Source organism: Amblyomma mixtum, chromosome 1, assembly GCF_055824585.1.
Source record: "Amblyomma mixtum isolate Tamu chromosome 1, ASM5582458v1, whole genome shotgun sequence".
In the NCBI taxonomy this organism is placed as follows: domain Eukaryota; kingdom Metazoa; phylum Arthropoda; class Arachnida; order Ixodida; family Ixodidae; genus Amblyomma; species Amblyomma mixtum.
This window is the reverse complement of record NC_143012.1, coordinates 162612780-162637590: the sequence shown is the minus strand read 5'-3', so window position 1 is coordinate 162637590 and position 24811 is coordinate 162612780. Positions and strand designations below refer to the sequence as shown.

Here is a 24811-nt window from a genome sequence, read left to right as displayed (position 1 = left end):
ACGCGAAAGAAAGGAAAACGAAATTCAGAATAGCTATGGGAATGCTTTTCTGAGCATAAAATAGCCGTAAAGTACTATATTGTGTAATGTAAAATGAAAGAACATGCCTATATGTATACTCAAGCTTAACACAAAAATGTTCCAGAAGTCGTTTATTTTGTAGTATTAGCGAGTAATGCTCCGCAAAAATTATAAATCACGTTTGAAACTACAAAGAAACATTAAAAGTGGCCCGGATGTGTTCGCTGGGCGGTATATGGCGCTCGGCTGCACAGGCGCGACACAGCCGCGGCGGCCGAGTTTCGATAGAGCTGAAAAACACAGTGCCTTGTACTAGGTCGATATCGGTGCATGTTAATAAAAACCTGAGGTGGACGAAATTTCCGATGTCCTCCACCACGGCTTCATAACAGCCGATGTCGCGAAATTACAAAAACCGTGAATGTGACACTGGCTGGCTCGCCGCCCTTGGCTGCGTACGGAGCGGGCATCCTAATGGCGGACGTCGTAGCAGACGACGCGGTTGTCTCCACCCTGCACGGCGGCGGCGGGAGGAGCGCGCGCATCGAGGCACCCTACCGTCACCCCGTAACCTACCCCAAGAGCACGGTTTGGGCGCGAAACGAAGAGAGAGACAGTGCGAACGCAGTTCGGGCACGAAACCCGGTGCACCATAAGCACAGGGAGCCTACACAGTTGCGATGCAAGCGGTTCACGGGCACACAGCAAGCACGCGTGCGTCGCTCCGCTAAACCAACGCAGGCTTCACCGAAAGTCATAAAATTTTCCGGCCACCATAAAAAAGCAAAATTACAGGGGCTTCACAGTCGCCCACAGCTGTGCTGCCGTACAGGAAATTTTCCGAATCCTTGCGTGCAGCAGTGATGGAGCACTGCTTGGCTCGCTATACATACATAAAATTCGCACCAGAAAAGTCTAAGTAGCTTTTTTATTAGAATGATTGCCTACTACATTCGAGCAAAGACTGAGCATGCTCGCTCAGGTGCCAAACTTTTCAAAATGAAGCGCACAGGCACATCAGACAACGGACTCTGTATGCTACTGCTTGGCTGCCGTAGTAATTGCTAGGTCTAGCCCGTTTCGCACCGAAACTGCAGCCGGCAACACACGGCCAGAGCTCAATGAAAGGCCTGCTCTAGGTACGGCTAGGCGTCAAATCCACCATCTTATAATAAAATAAAGATGTGGTCAGGTTCCACGATGCATTCAGCAGCGAAGCTAGCAGAAGCAGGACAGATGTGAGGTGCAGCTTGTAGGGTCTTCTCGCGGGCAGCTTGAATCCCGCGCCGCTCATCGCGGGTAGCCTCGACCCCTTCTTCCCGAGTGGTGGGGCGGGGGGAGCGAGGCTAGGAGGAAGCCTTCTTAAGGCACGACCGCGAAGGCTCGCTCTCTCTTGGACCAGCCCTGCCAGAGGACCACCTGACCCCGCTGGCCCACGACGACGACCGGCCCCCCTGATGTGAGATTAAACCTTTTCATACAAAGACCTGCCTCGAGTCACTGCCTGTGCGTCCCCGCGCAGAGGAATCGCCCACAAGCTGCAGGCAGAAATGGCAGAAATTTGTTGGTATCGCAGTTAGCACTCTTACTTGCAACTCACTATTGGTAAATGACCTTTCTTTATGTTTCTTTATCCCAGTACTTCTTACTTACACAAACAACAAATTATAGCTTATTTTCTCACGCTGGCGGCTACGGTGAGCGCCGGTGCTTATCATGGCAACTACCCGATCTAGGACGAGCCTTGTTGGAGCTCCCAAGGAAGGCGCTATGCTACCTTCCAACTAGGATACATATGCCGTGTCCGCTACCTCTGCTACCATTAGCCACTATCATCATCAGTATTATGCACAACTCTGTCTCCAGAGCACGCGTAGAGGACAGCAAGGTGGAAGAGTGTGTGAAAAACCTATGCCAGTGTTTGTTTCATGCTCCTACAGCTCGTCCCTGCAAACAAGTGATTTGTTCAGGCGGATGTTTCTGGGTAGAAAAAATGTGCATACATAACTTGCCCTGAACTCGGACCCCATTTTCTTTCCTCTCTCTATGGCAAGAAATAGCCGACTCTGAGTACTATGCTGTCCTTTTTGACGAGTCACTGAATGACTATCTACAACCAAAGCAGATGGATGTCCACATAAGGGTCTGGGATGTGTCCCAGAGGGTCACCACTCGCTACTTGACATCAGTGTTCATGGGTCATTCCAAAGCAGATGATATTGAAGAAAAACTTATAAGCGGATCGGAGCCTTTACCGCTACACACGATCGTCCAGGTTTCAATGGACAGGCCAAACGTGAATCTGAAGGCTTTCAGAAGTTTGCAAGACAGCCTGAATCGCAACTACCAAGTTAAGTGTTTAGATTTAGTTACGTACAGTTTGCACACTGTACACAATGCGTACAAGGCTAGCAGGTGGCGGCTGGACACCTTGCTCTCCAGTCTATGCATGCTTTTTCACAATTCTCCAGCATGTAGGGAAGACTTTGTTTTGTTACTCGACGGACCCTATGCCCCACAAATTTGTTGCCCACCGATGGATCGAGAATGTAGCAGTCATTGAGCGGGCCCTGTCTCTTTGGTCGGACATCAAGTAGTATTTGGAACCAGCGGTGAAGAAAGAAGTAAGTTTTCCGAAACGTGTGGCCTTTCAGGCTGTTTTAACCTTCTGTCGAGACCCACTTGGGCTAGCAAAGCTCAACTTTGCGTTAAATGTAGCCATGGTCTTGCAGCATTTTCTTCTGTTATACCAAACAGACAAGCCCTTGGTGTTAAAAAGCTCTAGATGAAATTTGTCAAGGATTCCGTTTTGTGTTCATCGACAGGGATAATAATCATTTTGAAGATGGAGCTAGAAGATCCAACAAACCGCACTTAAGAAGGTTGATATTGGCCATGCAGCAGAACAAATTCTGAACAGCTGCCAGTTGAGCTTGAAGACAGTGTTCACATTTAGGATGGAATGCAAGCAGTTGCTCTTGGCAGTAAAAAGAAACAAAAAAATACTAGACAAGGGCCCACTGCAGTCTTCTAGTTAGAGGCCTCTCCTCACTGGACCACAGGGCAGATGTGCTCAAAGCCTGCAAAATGCATGGAAGGCTTTAACAGAGTTTTGGACTCGACTGCTCCAAAGAGGATAACAGAAACGCAAACGGACACTGCACTTTCAGAATATGCCGATTTTTTGCAGGACCACAAGCTAATACAGTCCGACAGAACTTCAGACAACGTGCACAAATTTTTTGTATGATCTGGTGAACGTAACTTCACGCTACAGGGAGCTCTAGAGAGTTCTTAAACTGTTCCTTATTCAGCAGCAGGTGTCATAGCTAACGTACACATCACAAAGGAGTTGAGGATGTAGTTGCTTCTGCAAGACAGTATTACCATGCTTTTCTGGAAGCTAAAGCGAAGCAGGACGCCAAGCAGCAGCAGAATAAAAAGCGTGGTCTCGGAGAAGCTATAGATGATTTGAGAAAAAAAAAAAAAAGAAAAGATTGGAGGCGGGTCTTGCAGAGTTGAACGCTCTGCAGATACCTATGCTGAGATGGCAGAAGCTACCAATGACATGACGTGGATTTTTAAGTCAAACAAGTTAAGGAGGACTGCTAAAAGAAAAGGCAAAGGACATTAAACATCAGTGCTGAACTTGAAAAAAAAAAAAGCTGAGCGTTCATGAAATGTGTAACTAAGCTAAAAGAAATGAGCTTCCTTGGTCATGTGAGGAGTCTCTCAAGCAATAAATGCTAGATACGTGAGACGTAAGGAATCTTTCTTTAGTCATGGGTCCTTGGAAGTCCTTGAATTTCGTGGCTAAAAACCAATATGAGCCCTGACATGTCAGCTAGGTCCTTCTCAAATGAACACACAGTTTTGAGGAACGTTATGGCTAGGTACAGTGCTGTTATAGAGAACAAGAAAACTGACAATGCGTCAAAAAAGGCCAAAGACGAAGCCTGGGCCAAGCTTTGCGGCGACTATAATAGCTTGGCCGGCACCTGTACTGTGTGTGCAGCACAGTTAAAAAAAACTGTCGGACAATATGAAGTCCCGATGGAAAAAGAAGAAACCAAGAGAAACCAGGGGATTTGCGCACAGGTGAGCAAAACAGTTGTACATTAAAAAACTGACCCATACATTTTTCTCTGCATGTTCACACGTTTCACCTAAATCATAAGAATTTCGCTTGATTTCTTATTGCAACAAATCTCTGTACGTATTTTTGAGCAAAACATTACGTGTGTGTGCTGTTCTAGTTAGCGAAATGTGAATGAGATTTTTATTTGTTTTCCTTTGCAAGCATTGCGTGCAACGCACAGAATGCTTCACTTCAGTGTGCTTCACTTCAGTGTGCTTCACTTCAGTGTGCTTCACTTCAGTGTGCTTCACTGCGCGGACGGTGCTCTAGATGTATAATTAAGAATTTTGGCGCAGGTGGTGGCACTCGAGAATGCCGACCAATGAGCCCAGCAACGGAACTGGTCGGCGCAGTCGCCGTGCACATGGCGACAAGGCTGCCAAATCCATTTGACAGCGACGGGGCCCACGTCAGCGAGCCAGTGCTGTCCCTGCCACCTGCCGCTTTGTTCGAGGCCATGGTGAATGGCAACGAGGCGAGCCAAGGAAATAAGGCTGCCCTCTTTAAATACTAGTGTCAAGAAAAAGATGGACCCCTTCGCTGGACGCCGACGAAGAAGAAGCAGACGTGGAATTGCCATCGCGCAGATTGTGTTGGTCTTGATCGCCCCGCTTCCTCGCCGGCCTCGACGCCATCCTCAACGTCCTTCTTCTACACTAGTTACAACTGTCGTTAATTTTCCTCGTGCATCAAGTCCGAAACCTGTGGCTGGGCTCAGGAAGACACTGTAGGGGAGGGCTGTGGATTAACTTCAACTGCAAGGGAGTCTTTAGCGCCCGCTTACATGCCACAGTACACCAGCGTTTCGGCAATCAGGCAACCTATCGATATGTGGCCCCATCTTCCAGGATTCAACCCACAACTGGAGCTTGGGAATCTGACAGCACTGCAGCAGGCATTAGTTACTTTCTGCTTGCTGTATGTGCATGCACTGAAGCAAGCAGGGCCACATATTTATTATTACTTCTTGGCGGGCTCGTACTGTGTCCATTTTTTAGCACGTCACATATATGTTGAAAAGTTTGTTTCCAGATGTCTACACTAGTCATGCCCACGTAAAGGATTAGTTTGTGGTCTTCTATTATGGTCTGGACAGCCTCTGTTTATGGCCGTATTTGTTCTTTGCGTGTCATATCACACTAGTATGTACGTAAGCATAACAGTACACCAATTTTTTAACAGCATTGCAGAGTTGTCATGAAGGCATAGCATTTGTGTGTGCAGCATTGTGTTTGCTTGTATTTGCAGGTGCACTTCCTGCTCAGGAAGAGCGCCTCACTGCAGGGACTCCTGCTGAAGCAGCCGGCAGATCACCAGTGGTCATGCCGACAACTCAAAGCATATCAGAGGGCACCACATATACAAACAGGACAAGGAAATATATGGAAAGAATCAAGCAGGAAAAAAGGGAGGCAGCCTAAAAGCAGCCGAAAAGAAATCGGTCATTGGCAGAAAAACGAAAGTACCATAGTACTTCACAACGATTGCGACCACTTATGCTCTACCTCAGCGCCCGGATCTTGCAATTTTGGAGGGAACCGACATCATTCAAGAAACGCTCGCCGCCGATATTCAAATTTCCAAGGCGGGCCAGCTTTCTCACCCTTTTTTGAGGCTTTGAAGAGAGCACTAGGCCTACTTAGGCCAGACAAAGGCACCCCCGGTGGCCGAGGCCCGCTCAGAAGCTCGGCAAAAATGATGTAACCCACGAACAAGCACAGACCCGCCGAGTTGAAACAGCCCAGTCAGTGGTTTGTTAGTAAGAAGAAAGGAAAGGCTGTGCCGCTCGAGAACGAGTAACGCGCCATCACTGCCTGCCACAACGAGCTCAAATGCAGGCATCACTGATGACCTGCGAGGCTTCGGTGTGCCCGTTCCTGCTGCCGTTATTTGCAGACGTCGACAGCGCGGTGTCACCGTGTGCCGAATTGATTGAGGATGCAATAATTGATCAAGTGCTCCCACTGTTAAACAGTGACCCTGACTGGGATGACGACGTTCCGTGTGCTGTGGAGCCCTCAGACGTGGATACGACTCGACCCTTTGCAGTCCTCGCATTAGCGTACAGTGGCAGCATGACACTGGCGGATATACAGACCGATTTGGTTGCATGTAAAGCGGAAGTGCATGCAGCAACGCACTGACAAGTCCTTCTTGACACAGATGCCCTAAAATGGAAATAGAAGGGCATTTTTTGCTTCATTCATTTTTTTTTTTTCGGAGATTTCATATTTCAGACTTATTTACACTGTGCATGCAATCCAAATTATCGGTCGTTGACTGTACATGGATCCCATTGGGCTCCGTACATTTTCACTCTATCTGTTGTGACGGTGAGTTTCCATATAAAGGAAGTGTAAAGGAATACATTGAAACAGTTTGGCCCCTGGGAAAATGTCCATAATTCCAGTCGTGTCAATATTGGGAGGGGTCATATTAACAGGGGCACGACTGTATTCGTCATTCCGCACAAAAAAAAGACATGGCACTGTATGGTGGGCAATTAGTAGCCCTGTGACTACGCCCTAATTGTGATTTTGTGTGGGATATAGGTTTCTCTATGAGGCTGACAAAAAAATATTTCTTTGTCTTCTTTTATATTTTTTTCAGCTGAAGCTAGTTCTAGCGGCCTCAGTGGTGCCAGAGAGGGCAGTGCTGGACAGCCAGTGGTGACGCCAACGCCGGAAACACTGAAAAGCAGATGTAAAAAACAAACGCCTGCGTACAGCCCTCACACGAAAAAGCGCTTTGAGAGTGGCATTCTCGAAGCGACAGATACCGGAAAGCACTGGCCAGAATTAGAAAAAAAACACGAGTCGAGCCGAGTAAAGCAGCAGGAGGCTCTAAACAAGCTTAAACAGCATTTGCCACAAGACCTTATTGAATTCGGTAGAGCTCAAATCAGGCCCTGTTCTTTTCCAAAATAAAAAGCATTGGTCAAGAAAAATGAAGCAATTCACTCTCAATTTGTTCTTTCACTCTCCAAAAGCTTATCAATTCCTCAAAGAAATGCTTCATTTGCCACATGTGAGGACGCTGAGGCGCTGGCAGATATACATTTCAATGACACCTGGTATCATTCCAGGTGCCATGGATGCAATAGAATCATTTACAAAAGATTGGCCACTACAAGACAAAGCATGCCATCTTTTAATCAATGAAACATCCTAAAAAAATTCAACATATGATAAATCAAAAGACACTGTAATTGGCTGAACAGATGATGGGAATACTAGGATTTCTCACGTGGCAAACACAGCTCTTTTTATGACGGTGTCTGCAGCCAGTAGCCTTTGCAGAGTCCCATAATGCAACTTCAACTCTTGCAATGTGCGAGCTTCAATTAGAAGTAATTAAACAGCTTGAAACCAAAAGTCTTCTGGTGAAAGCGGTCATCTGCGATAAACGGTCGAACAATGTCAGCCTGTCAAGAATGCTCATCCATTCTATCCATGAAGCACATTTTGTTGCCAGCAACTGCAAAATATACTTCATGTTTGACACTCCAGACCTAATAAAATGCACTAGGAATAATTTGTGAATGACATAAGCTCATAACAGGCTTTGAGGTTGTTGACTGGACATACATCGAAGCCCTTTACAAAAAAACCTATAACATAGATCAGGCCTACAACACACCAAATGAACATCTCAAAAGCCGACTGGCAAAACAACTAAAGGAGAAACATGAGAGCTGACATGAGAGTGAAGTATGCCACACAAGTGTTAGCGAATCCATGTCTGTGCCACTGCTCACTATTGACACCAATCAGGAGCTTCCTGTTCATGCCAAATGTATATCAGAGTTCACGGAAAGGGTGGATAAACTTTTTGACAGCCTGAACAGTTTGGCCCTGAAAAAGCAGGATGACAAGTTGCAGTACCCAATGATTGAGAGCTCGGAACATCACGTCCTCCTTTAGTCGTGCATAGATTGGATTGCTCAATGGCACTTTCATAGCCCTTTTGACAAGCAACCACACACAATCAAAGGTTGGTAGATTACAATCAAAGCCTTACTTCTGCTGTGGACTGATCTAAAGGAAGATCTTAATTTCATGCGTTGAGTGCAGCAAGATTCCTAGGAAAACTTCTCCACAACAGTTCGTCAAAAACATGGCTGCAATGAGACACTTAATATGTACCAATCTGTGGCAGCTCTAAAACATATTTGGACTGGCGAACTTTACATGCTTTCTCAAGGAAACTGTTCCTCAAAAGCTTGGAGAGCGTTTCCGCATTACTGTCATCAAGCAGCACTCCAACCACAAGCCACAGCAGGCAGCAAAGCTCAGATTCATCTGACGTGCCGGCGTCTTCACAAGATGGCTCTGACATAGTATATGAGCATGTTGTGTACCATATCGCTCCCACTCTTGTGATGAGCTTTCTTGACCAGAGGACTACAGAGTGCACATGAGAGAGAACACTCCTTGCAGCAGACGGTGGCTCTCTCCAAATTATACTAAGCAATTGGATTCAGCCTTCAGGAAAGAAACCTTGTACTGCACCCATTTATCAAATGTGTGCAAGTAGGAATCTTGTCTAAAGGATCCCAAACCAGCAAGCTATTTTCCTGTCAATAGTCTGCAGTATCGATTTTCTTACAATTATTTGGCAGCACAAGACTACATGGCACCTCTCATTTGTAAAGAAAAGCACAACAGCAAAAGTCAAAACAGAGTACTCCAGCCAGAAAGGAGCGCAAAATTAGCTGGTTAAATTCATGATGCATAGTGTTAGGATAGGATTATAATATCTGGAGCACAGCTCGACATGTCTGACTGTATATTTTATACTGTCATTGTTTGAAAGTTAGACTGCAAGGCAGTCATCGCGTTTGGTGCAGCTGGTGCGACCTGCATAACTTGTAAACTTTGTACACTACGGATAGTCACTTTTCTAAGCAAACATTTTTAGTCGTAGGTTAGAAGGTACAGTTTCCTGAAAACACTGGAGCGCAAAAATTATTTCGCAGAAATTACCGGTGAGTTGTTGTCACCGTCGTCGATGGAAGTAAAAACAGAGTCGGATCGCCAGGGGACTGACTTCGTCATACAATTGAGTGACTTTGAGACTACAACGCCAGTTTCACCGCAGGTTTACCGAAAATCCGTTCGGCAATGTCTGCAGGGTCTGTGAATGACTGTGACACAAGCAGGACTTGAGTTTGGTAAGAAGCTATGCATGAAGCCAGAGAACACCAAAGAACAAGACAAAAAGGTGATTATCCGTTAGACATCTTCTGCTGTCTCCTTTCATGGCATTTTTTTATCCTTCTGGGATCTTTTTTCCGACTCCTATTTATTCTGAGCATGGAAATAAAACTTTTTATTTTATTTATTTATTTAAGTATCCTAAGGGCCTGCCGGGCTGGGCATTACGTAGGGGGGGAACGCAGTCTCTGCGTCTACCGATCGTTCTTTTCTCAACCGAACTACTAGCTTTTGTTGCTAGTAAGCACTTGTTGTGTGTGGCCTGTCTTCCGTGTGCTTTTCTTGTGCTTTAGTATTTTATTTATTTATTTACTTAAGTACCATAAGGGCCCGCCCGGCTGGGCATTACTTAGGGGGGGAGAGCAGATAAGAAAATTGCACAAGGGTTCACTTCATACAGAAAGCATGAATTATCAAACTGGGTCAGTGTTACATCATGGGCAAGGTGCATGGTGGGCATGGAGCGCTTCAAAGGAAGACGTGCTGGTAAGCAAGGCAAGTTATTCCAATCGCATCTCTGCCTGACGACATCTACGCATGCTGGTCTTCAAGCCTTGGCCTGGAACCTCCGCAGCGCCGGCAGTACATCCAAGCAGTGTGTGCGCCTGCCTATCGTTCTTTTCTCAAATAAAGTACTAGCTTTTGTTGCTAGTAAGTGCTTGTCGTGTGTGGCCTGTCTTCCGTGTGCTCGTCTTCTAGTTCTTTAGTATCCATTATGAATTTATAACAACATGCCCAACTTTTTGTCCTCCTTTTAGAAATAGTTCTTCATATGGTCATCTCGACATGCATTTAAGGTACACCGCCCAAATCGTTCAAGGACGAAGTATTCAGTAATTTGAAAGGCATTACTGACTACACTGTGGATGCCGGAAGCAGGACGTTCTCAAACTATAGGAACGGCAACGCTGTGAAGGTGCCTGTTGTGATAATACCTTTGGTCGCCATATCATTCATTTTCAAAGCCTGGGGAGGATGCGTGTCAGACAAGGAGTTAACCTTGAAAAGTGGGCTGTTGAACATTGTGGAAGAAGGGAACGTCTTCCTAGTCGACAGAGGGTTCCATGGCGAAGAAATGCTGGCTACACGTGGTCCATCTCTTCTGATGCCTTCACTAACCAAGAGAGGAATGCAGCTGCTAGGTGTTGCAGTCACCATGTCCAGGAAGCTATCCAATATCTGCACACACGTAGAGAGAGCCATACAGAGGCTGAAGGTCTTCAGAATCTTCCAGAGTGCTCTCACCGCTAGCTTCGTGAAAAGAGCTTCAGATGTAGGGCACCCAACGACTGACAAAGTGCTGACTGTGAGCAGTGGCCTTGTCAGTTTACAAACTCCTACTGTGAAGAACCAGTGTGAGCAGAACTGAAGCTTGTTGGGCGAGTCAGTCATTTTGTTGTGTGCCCCTTCTTGTCCTTTTCCGGTTTCGTACTGTTCATGCAACCAGGGAAGCTGGTTGCGTGAACAGCTGGTTGCATGAAGCTGGTAGCGCCCGCTTACATGCCACAGTACACCAGCGTTTCGGCAATCAGGCAACCTATCGATATGTGGCCCCATCTTCCAGGATTCAACCCACAACTGGAGCTTGGGAATCTGACAGCACTGCAGCAGGCATTAGTTACTTTCTGCTTGCTGTATGTGCATGCACTGAAGCAAGCAGGGCCACATATTTATTATTACTTCTTGGCGGGCTCGTACTGTGTCCATTTTTTAGCACGTCACATATATGTTGAAAAGTTTGTTTCCAGATGTCTACACTAGTCATGCCCACGTAAAGGATTAGTTTGTGGTCTTCTATTATGGTCTGGACAGCCTCTGTTTATGGCCGTATTTGTTCTTTGCGTGTCATATCACACTAGTATGTACGTAAGCATAACAGTACACCAATTTTTTAACAGCATTGCAGAGTTGTCATGAAGGCATAGCATTTGTGTGTGCAGCATTGTGTTTGCTTGTATTTGCAGGTGCACTTCCTGCTCAGGAAGAGCGCCTCACTGCAGGGACTCCTGCTGAAGCAGCCGGCAGATCACCAGTGGTCATGCCGACAACTCAAAGCATATCAGAGGGCACCACATATACAAACAGGACAAGGAAATATATGGAAAGAATCAAGCAGGAAAAAAGGGAGGCAGCCTAAAAGCAGCCGAAAAGAAATCGGTCATTGGCAGAAAAACGAAAGTACCATAGTACTTCACAACGATTGCGACCACTTATGCTCTACCTCAGCGCCCGGATCTTGCAATTTTGGAGGGAACCGACATCATTCAAGAAACGCTCGCCGCCGATATTCAAATTTCCAAGGCGGGCCAGCTTTCTCACCCTTTTTTGAGGCTTTGAAGAGAGCACTAGGCCTACTTAGGCCAGACAAAGGCACCCCCGGTGGCCGAGGCCCGCTCAGAAGCTCGGCAAAAATGATGTAACCCACGAACAAGCACAGACCCGCCGAGTTGAAACAGCCCAGTCAGTGGTTTGTTAGTAAGAAGAAAGGAAAGGCTGTGCCGCTCGAGAACGAGTAACGCGCCATCACTGCCTGCCACAACGAGCTCAAATGCAGGCATCACTGATGACCTGCGAGGCTTCGGTGTGCCCGTTCCTGCTGCCGTTATTTGCAGACGTCGACAGCGCGGTGTCACCGTGTGCCGAATTGATTGAGGATGCAATAATTGATCAAGTGCTCCCACTGTTAAACAGTGACCCTGACTGGGATGACGACGTTCCGTGTGCTGTGGAGCCCTCAGACGTGGATACGACTCGACCCTTTGCAGTCCTCGCATTAGCGTACAGTGGCAGCATGACACTGGCGGATATACAGACCGATTTGGTTGCATGTAAAGCGGAAGTGCATGCAGCAACGCACTGACAAGTCCTTCTTGACACAGATGCCCTAAAATGGAAATAGAAGGGCATTTTTTGCTTCATTCATTTTTTTTTTTTCGGAGATTTCATATTTCAGACTTATTTACACTGTGCATGCAATCCAAATTATCGGTCGTTGACTGTACATGGATCCCATTGGGCTCCGTACATTTTCACTCTATCTGTTGTGACGGTGAGTTTCCATATAAAGGAAGTGTAAAGGAATACATTGAAACAGTTTGGCCCCTGGGAAAATGTCCATAATTCCAGTCGTGTCAATATTGGGAGGGGTCATATTAACAGGGGCACGACTGTATTCGTCATTCCGCACAAAAAAAAGACATGGCACTGTATGGTGGGCAATTAGTAGCCCTGTGACTACGCCCTAATTGTGATTTTGTGTGGGATATAGGTTTCTCTATGAGGCTGACAAAAAAATATTTCTTTGTCTTCTTTTATATTTTTTTCAGCTGAAGCTAGTTCTAGCGGCCTCAGTGGTGCCAGAGAGGGCAGTGCTGGACAGCCAGTGGTGACGCCAACGCCGGAAACACTGAAAAGCAGATGTAAAAAACAAACGCCTGCGTACAGCCCTCACACGAAAAAGCGCTTTGAGAGTGGCATTCTCGAAGCGACAGATACCGGAAAGCACTGGCCAGAATTAGAAAAAAAACACGAGTCGAGCCGAGTAAAGCAGCAGGAGGCTCTAAACAAGCTTAAACAGCATTTGCCACAAGACCTTATTGAATTCGGTAGAGCTCAAATCAGGCCCTGTTCTTTTCCAAAATAAAAAGCATTGGTCAAGAAAAATGAAGCAATTCACTCTCAATTTGTTCTTTCACTCTCCAAAAGCTTATCAATTCCTCAAAGAAATGCTTCATTTGCCACATGTGAGGACGCTGAGGCGCTGGCAGATATACATTTCAATGACACCTGGTATCATTCCAGGTGCCATGGATGCAATAGAATCATTTACAAAAGATTGGCCACTACAAGACAAAGCATGCCATCTTTTAATCAATGAAACATCCTAAAAAAATTCAACATATGATAAATCAAAAGACACTGTAATTGGCTGAACAGATGATGGGAATACTAGGATTTCTCACGTGGCAAACACAGCTCTTTTTATGACGGTGTCTGCAGCCAGTAGCCTTTGCAGAGTCCCATAATGCAACTTCAACTCTTGCAATGTGCGAGCTTCAATTAGAAGTAATTAAACAGCTTGAAACCAAAAGTCTTCTGGTGAAAGCGGTCATCTGCGATAAACGGTCGAACAATGTCAGCCTGTCAAGAATGCTCATCCATTCTATCCATGAAGCACATTTTGTTGCCAGCAACTGCAAAATATACTTCATGTTTGACACTCCAGACCTAATAAAATGCACTAGGAATAATTTGTGAATGACATAAGCTCATAACAGGCTTTGAGGTTGTTGACTGGACATACATCGAAGCCCTTTACAAAAAAACCTATAACATAGATCAGGCCTACAACACACCAAATGAACATCTCAAAAGCCGACTGGCAAAACAACTAAAGGAGAAACATGAGAGCTGACATGAGAGTGAAGTATGCCACACAAGTGTTAGCGAATCCATGTCTGTGCCACTGCTCACTATTGACACCAATCAGGAGCTTCCTGTTCATGCCAAATGTATATCAGAGTTCACGGAAAGGGTGGATAAACTTTTTGACAGCCTGAACAGTTTGGCCCTGAAAAAGCAGGATGACAAGTTGCAGTACCCAATGATTGAGAGCTCGGAACATCACGTCCTCCTTTAGTCGTGCATAGATTGGATTGCTCAATGGCACTTTCATAGCCCTTTTGACAAGCAACCACACACAATCAAAGGTTGGTAGATTACAATCAAAGCCTTACTTCTGCTGTGGACTGATCTAAAGGAAGATCTTAATTTCATGCGTTGAGTGCAGCAAGATTCCTAGGAAAACTTCTCCACAACAGTTCGTCAAAAACATGGCTGCAATGAGACACTTAATATGTACCAATCTGTGGCAGCTCTAAAACATATTTGGACTGGCGAACTTTACATGCTTTCTCAAGGAAACTGTTCCTCAAAAGCTTGGAGAGCGTTTCCGCATTACTGTCATCAAGCAGCACTCCAACCACAAGCCACAGCAGGCAGCAAAGCTCAGATTCATCTGACGTGCCGGCGTCTTCACAAGATGGCTCTGACATAGTATATGAGCATGTTGTGTACCATATCGCTCCCACTCTTGTGATGAGCTTTCTTGACCAGAGGACTACAGAGTGCACATGAGAGAGAACACTCCTTGCAGCAGACGGTGGCTCTCTCCAAATTATACTAAGCAATTGGATTCAGCCTTCAGGAAAGAAACCTTGTACTGCACCCATTTATCAAATGTGTGCAAGTAGGAATCTTGTCTAAAGGATCCCAAACCAGCAAGCTATTTTCCTGTCAATAGTCTGCAGTATCGATTTTCTTACAATTATTTGGCAGCACAAGACTACATGGCACCTCTCATTTGTAAAGAAAAGCACAACAGCAAAAGTCAAAACAGAGTACTCCAGCCAGAAAGGAGCGCAAAATTAGCTGGTTAAATTCATGATGCATAGTGTTAGGATAGGATTATAATATCTGGAGCACAGCTCGACATGTCTGACTGTATATTTTATACTGTCATTGTTTGAAAGTTAGACTGCAAGGCAGTCATCGCGTTTGGTGCAGCTGGTGCGACCTGCATAACTTGTAAACTTTGTACACTACGGATAGTCACTTTTCTAAGCAAACATTTTTAGTCGTAGGTTAGAAGGTACAGTTTCCTGAAAACACTGGAGCGCAAAAATTATTTCGCAGAAATTACCGGTGAGTTGTTGTCACCGTCGTCGATGGAAGTAAAAACAGAGTCGGATCGCCAGGGGACTGACTTCGTCATACAATTGAGTGACTTTGAGACTACAACGCCAGTTTCACCGCAGGTTTACCGAAAATCCGTTCGGCAATGTCTGCAGGGTCTGTGAATGACTGTGACACAAGCAGGACTTGAGTTTGGTAAGAAGCTATGCATGAAGCCAGAGAACACCAAAGAACAAGACAAAAAGGTGATTATCCGTTAGACATCTTCTGCTGTCTCCTTTCATGGCATTTTTTTATCCTTCTGGGATCTTTTTTCCGACTCCTATTTATTCTGAGCATGGAAATAAAACTTTTTATTTTATTTATTTATTTAAGTATCCTAAGGGCCTGCCGGGCTGGGCATTACGTAGGGGGGGAACGCAGTCTCTGCGTCTACCGATCGTTCTTTTCTCAACCGAACTACTAGCTTTTGTTGCTAGTAAGCACTTGTTGTGTGTGGCCTGTCTTCCGTGTGCTTTTCTTGTGCTTTAGTATTTTATTTATTTATTTACTTAAGTACCATAAGGGCCCGCCCGGCTGGGCATTACTTAGGGGGGGAGAGCAGATAAGAAAATTGCACAAGGGTTCACTTCATACAGAAAGCATGAATTATCAAACTGGGTCAGTGTTACATCATGGGCAAGGTGCATGGTGGGCATGGAGCGCTTCAAAGGAAGACGTGCTGGTAAGCAAGGCAAGTTATTCCAATCGCATCTCTGCCTGACGACATCTACGCATGCTGGTCTTCAAGCCTTGGCCTGGAACCTCCGCAGCGCCGGCAGTACATCCAAGCAGTGTGTGCGCCTGCCTATCGTTCTTTTCTCAAATAAAGTACTAGCTTTTGTTGCTAGTAAGTGCTTGTCGTGTGTGGCCTGTCTTCCGTGTGCTCGTCTTCTAGTTCTTTAGTATCCATTATGAATTTATAACAACATGCCCAACTTTTTGTCCTCCTTTTAGAAATAGTTCTTCATATGGTCATCTCGACATGCATTTAAGGTACACCGCCCAAATCGTTCAAGGACGAAGTATTCAGTAATTTGAAAGGCATTACTGACTACACTGTGGATGCCGGAAGCAGGACGTTCTCAAACTATAGGAACGGCAACGCTGTGAAGGTGCCTGTTGTGATAATACCTTTGGTCGCCATATCATTCATTTTCAAAGCCTGGGGAGGATGCGTGTCAGACAAGGAGTTAACCTTGAAAAGTGGGCTGTTGAACATTGTGGAAGAAGGGAACGTCTTCCTAGTCGACAGAGGGTTCCATGGCGAAGAAATGCTGGCTACACGTGGTCCATCTCTTCTGATGCCTTCACTAACCAAGAGAGGAATGCAGCTGCTAGGTGTTGCAGTCACCATGTCCAGGAAGCTATCCAATATCTGCACACACGTAGAGAGAGCCATACAGAGGCTGAAGGTCTTCAGAATCTTCCAGAGTGCTCTCACCGCTAGCTTCGTGAAAAGAGCTTCAGATGTAGGGCACCCAACGACTGACAAAGTGCTGACTGTGAGCAGTGGCCTTGTCAGTTTACAAACTCCTACTGTGAAGAACCAGTGTGAGCAGAACTGAAGCTTGTTGGGCGAGTCAGTCATTTTGTTGTGTGCCCCTTCTTGTCCTTTTCCGGTTTCGTACTGTTCATGCAACCAGGGAAGCTGGTTTTGTGTAAATGAATGATGGACCATTTCTGGCATGGAAAAGCACAGGACAGTTAAATTTGAAATGACTATGCTGCTCATTTTCATGAACATGCACATACACTTCCGCATCAACAAAATTTTATTTAATTATTTCTTGGTTTTATTTCTACTGGAGGGGAGGGGGGTAGACCCTGCCTGACCGGGAGCCTCAATGGGCATCAGAGGTGTCGGAACAGGCAGCAGACTATCGCCACCTGAAAGCGTATCGCTGTGATTGCGGTCTGCCATACATTATTTCAAAGAAAGGAATGTATCAGCCACCCTTTTCTTGAAGAGCAAAAAGAAGGGGTTTGCCTGAGGGATAAGATGGCAATAATGGCACCTTAGTTGCGGTCATTTTCATGCTGTAAGTTGCTGCGATTCCAACGTTGTCAATGCTACATGTTCCAAAGTACAAAACTGCAGTTGACAGTCACTGTTTGCGGAGACCCTTTAATCTTCTTGTCCCCTTTTCACACTGTTCTTAATGGCGCAACATTTGCAATACCTGCAAGTGCCAGTAAACTTTCTTGAAGAGAGTAAAAATGCAAACTTTGCATTCTTGTGCAGTTAATTTCTCGATATTAGCTGTACGCAACATGGCAAAGCCTTCTGTACTCAAAGAAAGAAGCGTTGCACTCCTCTGCATAGTGCTAAGCAAAATGTTTACTACTCAAACAAACCTAGAGTCTCGGGAAGTTCCTTAGCTGATTGGCTGTGGTGTTCTTTCGGGCCCTAAACTTGGTGCAAGCATTCATGAGATGAAAATGAGGCCTTGGGACAAACCCATCCTATATCGGAAATATGTGGCCACGTTTCCAGACTCATGGCAGCTTTACAGCGTGGCCCATGGGGAGAGAGGTAAGGAGAGATGTGTTCATGTAAACCAATATGAGACCATCAGTACAGCTGTTTACGGGGGATCTGTCGAAGTCCTCCTCGGTATTTGGCTGTCAGCGAGAGTAGAACACCAACAATGGAGTTCCCGGGAAGCATGGTGGTACCAAGGGCAGTGCAAATGCGCTGTTTTGGTAAACTCAGGCATGCAGTCCTGGTGGACTCAGCAATGAGAAACATACGTCTTGCGCAACTCCCCCCTGACCTCTCGTATGGCACGGCTCTCCGGCACGCTCTGGCGGGAGCTGTAGATTCATGGGAGTCCCTCCTGCGTACCACCAAGCTGTCCCAACAGCACCAGCTCATCCTGTTCGCATTGAAGGCCGCAGAGTCCCAAGGGGTCCCTGTCGACCTCCTCTAATACAATGCAACCAGTCTTCAGGCTGGTTCCCCTATTTTTTGGAGTTGATGAAGAGTTTACCATCATCATCGTCTTCATCGGCACTACGCGTCTCGAAGCAGGTGGCGGAGCAGTCTAGTGAGCTCTGCTCGGCAGAGCTCACAGGAGAAGAACGCGAAACATGCTGCCATTTTATAGCTTCAACAGGAAGGAAGGAATGTGCACCAAGGGTTTTCAAACACCAACTGCACTGCCACTGTTCTGGCTCACACAAAGAGCTTCCCACAGCACAGCGTCCAAGGCACAAAAAGCGGGAAGGAAGCTGCAAAATTGGCAAACATTGCTTTGCTACTCCAAAGGTCACAGAGAAAGATGTCTCGCAGCAGGTGGCAGAGCAGTCTAGTGAGCTCTGCTCGGCAGAGCTCACAGGAGAAGAGCGCGAAACATGCTGCCATTTTATAGCTTCAACAGGAAGGAAGGAATGTGCACCAAGGGTTTTCAAACACCAACTGCACTGCCACTGTTCTGGCTCACACAAAGAGCTTCCCACAGCACAGCGCCCAAGGCAGAAAAAGCGGGAAGGAAGCTGCAAAATTGGCAAACATTGCTTTGCTACTCCAAAGGTCACAGAGAAAGATGTCTCGCAGCAGGTGGCAGAGCAGTCTAGTGAGCTCTGCTCGGCAGAGCTCACAGGAGAAGAACGCGAAACATGCTGCCATTTTATAGCTTCAACAGGAAGGAAGGAATGTGCACCAAGGGTTTTCAAACACCAACTGCACTGCCACTGTTCTGGCTCACACAAAGAGCTTCCCACAGCACAGCGCCCAAGGCACAAAAAGCGGGAAGGAAGCTGCAAAATTGGCAAACATTGCTTTGCTACTCCAAAGGTCACAGAGAAAGATGTCTCGCAGCAGGTGGCAGAGCAGCCTAGTGAGCTCAGCTCGGCAGAGCTCACAGGAGAAGAACGCGAAACATGCTGCCATTTTATAGCTTCAACAGGAAGGAAGGAATGTGCACCAAGGGTTTTCAAACACCAACTGCACTGCCACTGTTCTGGCTCACACAAAGAGCTTCCCACAGCACAGCGCCCAAGGCACAAAAAGCGGGAAGGAAGCTGCAAAATTGGCAAACATTGCTTTGCTACTCCAAAGGTCACAGAGAAAGATGTCTCGCAGCAGGTGGCAGAGCAGTCTAGTGAGCTCAGCTCGGCAGAGCTCACAGGAGAAGAACGCGAAACATGCTGCCATTTTATAGCTTCAACAGGAAGGAAGGAATGTGCACCAAGGGTTTTCAAACACCAACTGCACTGCCACTGTTCTGGCTCACACAAAGAGCTTCCCACAGCACAGCGCCCAAGGCACAAAAAGCGGGAAGGAAGCTGCAAAATTGGCAAACATTGCTTTGCTACTCCAAAGGTCACAGAGAAAGATGTCTCGCAGCAGGTGGCAGAGCAGTCTAGTGAGCTCAGCTCGGCAGAGCTCACAGGAGAAGAACGCGAAACATGCTGCCATTTTATAGCTTCAACAGGAAGGAAGGAATGTGCACCAAGGGTTTTCAAACACCAACTGCACTGCCACTGTTCTGGCTCACACAAAGAGCTTCCCACAGCACAGCGCCCAAGGCACAAAAAGCGGGAAGGAAGCTGCAAAATTGGCAAACATTGCTTTGCTACTCCAAAGGTCACAGAGAAAGATGTCTCGCAGCAGGTGGCAGAGCAGTCTAGTGAGCTCTGCTCGGCAGAGCTCACAGGAGAAGAACGCGAAACATGCTGCCATTTTATAGCTTCAACAGGAAGGAAGGAATGTGCACCAAGGGTTTTCAAACACCAACTGCACTGCCACTGTTCTGGCTCACACAAAGAGCTTCCCACAGCACAGCGCCCAAGGCACAAAAAGCGGGAAGGAAGCTGCAAAATTGGCAAACATTGCTTTGCTACTCCAAAGGTCACAGAGAAAGATGTCTCGCAGCAGGTGGCAGAGCAGTCTAGTGAGCTCAGCTCGGCAGAGCTCACAGGAGAAGAACGCGAAACATGCTGCCATTTTATAGCTTCAACAGGAAGGAAGGAATGTGCACCAAGGGTTTTCAAACACCAACTGCACTGCCACTGTTCTGGCTCACACAAAGAGCTTCCCACAGCACAGCGCCCAAGGCACAAAAAGCGGGAAGGAAGCTGCAAAATTGGCAAACATTGCTTTGCTACTCCAAAGGTCACAGAGAAAGATGTCTCGCAGCAGGTGGCAGAGCAGTCTAGTGAGCTCTGCTCGGCAGAGCTCACAGGAGAAGAACGCGAAACATGCTGCCATTTTATAGCTTCAACAGGAAGGAAGGAATGTGCACCAAGGGTTTTCAAACACCAACTGCACTGCCACTGTTCTGGCTCACACAAAGAGCTTCCCACAGCACAGCGCCCAAGGCACAAAAAGCGGGAAGGAAGCTGCAAAATTGGCAAACATTGCTTTGCTACTCCAAAGGTCACAGAGAAAGATGTCTCGCAGCAGGTGGCAGAGCAGTCTAGTGAGCTCAGCTCGGCAGAGCTCACAGGAGAAGAACGCGAAACATGCTGCCATTTTATAGCTTCAACAGGAAGGAAGGAATGTGCACCAAGGGTTTTCAAACACCAACTGCACTGCCACTGTTCTGGCTCACACAAAGAGCTTCCCACAGCACAGCGCCCAAGGCACAAAAAGCGGGAAGGAAGCTGCAAAATTGGCAAACATTGCTTTGCTACTCCAAAGGTCACAGAGAAAGATGTCTCGCAGCAGGTGGCAGAGCAGTCTAGTGAGCTCTGCTCGGCAGAGCTCACAGGAGAAGAACGCGAAACATGCTGCCATTTTATAGCTTCAACAGGAAGGAAGGAATGTGCACCAAGGGTTTTCAAACACCAACTGCACTGCCACTGTTCTGGCTCACACAAAGAGCTTCCCACAGCACAGCGCCAAAGGCAGAAAAAGGGGTATGGAAGCTGCAAAATTGGCAAACATTGCTTTGCTACTCTGAAGGTCACAGAGAAAGACGGCAAGGTATATGTAGTGTTGCATAAGAAACACTATGGACACTTCAATGAAGTCTGCAACCGGAGGATGTCCCAGGATGAGGCCAGAGCACTTGTAGGTTAGCCACTCCTGTTGTACAAAGTGTTTGTGCATTGCATGCAGTGTTCACTGTATTGGAATGTCAATATATTTTGAAGCTACACTCCGTCAACTCTTTATAAGGTATGAGACGGAAGTGCAATGGAAATTTATCCTTACGGAGGAGGAACTGTTTATTAAACTCGCGAATGATCATTTCAATGAATATGCATTCTCCTGCAATGAATCCATAGCACAAAAGAGGTGGAACATATGTCCCACTAACGCAAAACTGCTACTGTAAAGAGGCGACAACGCCGATCTCGGCCCAATGGAACTCGAAGGGCTGAAAACGGCCGTTCTCAAATCGACGTGCCCTGGAGTTCGGCGCAGAGACGATTGCATGCCACTACACGATTTCTACACACGCATGTGCATGGTGAACCATAGGCAAGGAAAGCTTCTCGAAGATGTGAATCACTGCGTCACGGACAGTGAGTCGAAGCCACTGCAGATCTTCTTCACCGGGCCTGCTGGATGTGGAAAGACCTTCACTCTCCGCTTCGTCATGGATATCTACAACCAACACTTTAAGAGCCGAAGAGTGGTCTACGGCAACTCTGAATCGTTGGGCGTAACTGCTTACATAGCGTGTGCCCCAACGGGCTAGGCAGCCGTCGTTCTCACCGGAGTCACTGTTCATTCTGCTTTCGAGATCACCGTGACAAACAGAAGGGAGGAAAAGGACCCATAGCTGAGCAATCTCAACACGTTCCGCATCCTCTTCAGAGACATGCGCTGCATCATAAATGACGAAGTCAGCATTCTCAGCGCACATGCTGAGACAGGTGGAGCGCCGGCTCAGAGGTACGGCCTTCCAAGATGAGAGACCCGTTCGGTGGGTTTTACATCATCATGTGTGGAGATCCGCAGCAAAACAAGTACATGGTGGTTTACTTTTCGGCGACCTAGACGTTGACAGAGCGGCTTGGTTCTTGGCAATGTATCTGGAGTCACTCAATGTGAAACTCCCAGCTGATTGGGTTTCATTCAATCAGATGATAGGACGGGAAGGTGACGAAATAAATCCTCTCTCTCTCTCCTGAGTGCCAACCGGACAGAACAGGGACACCAACTGTCACGGATCACTGTAACACAAACAGAGCATCCGCCAAGGATCACGATTGCCACGGCCATAGCTCTGAATTACCGCTTGCTAAATGCCAAAGCACGGGGTGGAACTCCTGAGTACATTGAACGACTGAAAACCCATTTCAAGGAGATGATGATGCCGGAGCCTTATAACATGCCTGACGATTACCTGGCGCACTGGGCTCACTACGGCGCCTGGTCTGGCCATAAGCCCCTTCGGATGTTGCTTGCAGCGGCGGGTATGTTTCTGCACGCATGTGTGAACCATGAGGCCAGAATTCTTCGTACTGGAACCTTGGTGTGCCGGGGGAAGGATCGTACCGTGCTTGGGGACGTACAAAGGGCGGCAAGTGCGATTCCTTGCAAACCAAAAGAAGTCTACTATTGGGTTTTCACCACACAGCTGTTTGACGAGCTCAAGAAAATGATCCGCCCAGGAGAGGAATTGGGTGTAGAGAACTGTTACTACCACTACCTCCCAGATCTCTTTTTGTCGACACGGTCACCTTGGTCAGCGTCCATCGGACCTGGAACCCACCTCTTCTGCAACACAATCGCGGCGTTGTTGGGGTTTGAAGCTGCCCAACACACCAAATTTGTTGTTTGTGATGGTCCAGCAGGAATTGTGGCCAATGGATCCATAGTCAGCTATGCTCACCGTTCTGGCACAGGATACAGAAAAATGGTCGCAAAAGCCAGGGCGGCGGCAGCTCGGTTTCAACGTACCCTTTTTGCGGCAGAACAGGATGAAGACGCAGAATCGGAAGCACCAGAACTCGGTGCGATTCCATGAGACAGAGACTGTGATGCATGGCTTGGCTTGAACTGCCTCCGGTCAGAGCCAGTGAGGTATACAAGAGGCCTAAGACCGGCGGCTGTGTATACAACACTGAAGTCCTGGCCTGGCATCACCTGTCTTACATCCCACTAACAGAGGCGGTCCGAGGCAGTGAGGTATACAAGGCCTAAGACCGACGGCTGGGCATACAACACTGAAGTCGTGGCCTGGCATCACCTGTCTTACTTCCCACTAACGGAGGTGGTTCGAGCCAGTGAGGTATATATAAGGCCTAAGACCGACGGCTGGGCATACAACACTGAAGTCGTGGCCTTGCATCACCTATCTTACTTCCAACTAACGGAGGTGGTTCAAAAGAGTGATTTTTTTCTTCTATTCTCTACTGACCAAGATTGGGAACGGCCAAGCTTTCACCGAACAAGAAGCCCAAGTGCTAAACTCCCGGTTCGTCACCCAAGAAGAGGCTTCGGCAAAGTGCTCTGATGCTGTGAGGCTCCACTACAGCAACAGCGATGTAAATTTTGGCAAGCCGAAGGAAGCCGAAACAAGGTTCAACATGCCGCCAGGGACGATGTGTTTGGCCACCGCACCAGAGGAATACGAAAGACTGCAGTACAAAGATGTGGTTAACTAGAACAGAAAACTGGGCAAGTTGGAATGGATTCATCTTAAAACAGCGCGATACACAGGACGAGAGAAAGGTTGGTCAAGGCGGGAATAGCGACGGCATGTCTCACGGCTTCTTTGCGAAAATCGTGCTCCCATAGGGTTCAGACTAGCTTCCAGGGGCAGGTTCAGAGACTGAGGGACGCTGGTTATCCGGATATGGCTCTGGCTCAAATATCCGAGAGGATATTGACTAGGGGCGTTTGTCCAGCAAAAGAAAAAGACGGCATGCTTACAAGAACCGTGGCGATTCCGTACGTTCATGGCATGTCCCACCGTTTGAAGAAGGTAGGCTCAAGATTTGGGGTGAAAGTGGTTTTTACAGCGAAGGATAAGCTGAGCAGAGTGTGCAGTGCGGTAAGGAGGAAGATCGAGTGCCGGGACGACCAAGCAAGAAATGAATGCACAGTTTCCCACAAGAAACCACTGGTCGTATGTAACACTGGAGTCTTTTATTCGATACCGCTCTCCTGCGGCAAGACGTACATCGGCCAGACAGGCCGCTGTATTAATGAGCGGCTGTTTGAGCACCGCAGGTCAGTAAAAGGGGCAGTGTCCTCGAACCTGGCTTTGCACTGCCGAAAATGTAAAGACTGCTTCCCCCATTTGGACAGGACTAACATCTTGTTCTGTCACCCAGATAGGACCTGCAGGGAGTTAGTTGAGGCGTTTTTGATAAGCCAGGAGACTGGAACATGTGTCGCCTCGCCTTCCATTAATCTGGTAGATAAAGAGATTCGAGCTCTGGGGGAATGTGTGGCGACAGGATGATTGCAGGGTCTTGTCATGTGCTAAGATGCTGAATGAGGCGGTTTTTGCAGTCCGCTACATGCGCGTACGGGTTTGTGAGGGCTATCACGATGTGTCTGTGTTTTATCGTTGTGTTTGGTGCGTATATAACTAACCCTTCTAGAAATAAAACTCAGTTGTTAGATTGCGCTCGTGTCGTCTCTTGTTTCTCTCGTCCTGTGTATCGCGCTGTTTTAAGATGAGTACAAAGATGTAAGAACCAAGCCGCATTGACAGTGGGAACCTACCATCCAGTGTAATGCTGTGTTTAGACAAGCCGTATATGCTGCTAAAGAATATGGACGTCTAAAGAA

The 24811-nt window shown here is 47.1% G+C and overlaps 1 protein-coding gene across 1 annotated transcript in view; it reads right to left on the bottom strand.

Moving 5' to 3' along the window:
• LOC149369585 (uncharacterized) overlaps window positions 1-24811 on the bottom strand; it is a 123134-nt gene that overhangs the window by 61994 nt on the left and 36329 nt on the right. The window lies entirely within an intron of this gene.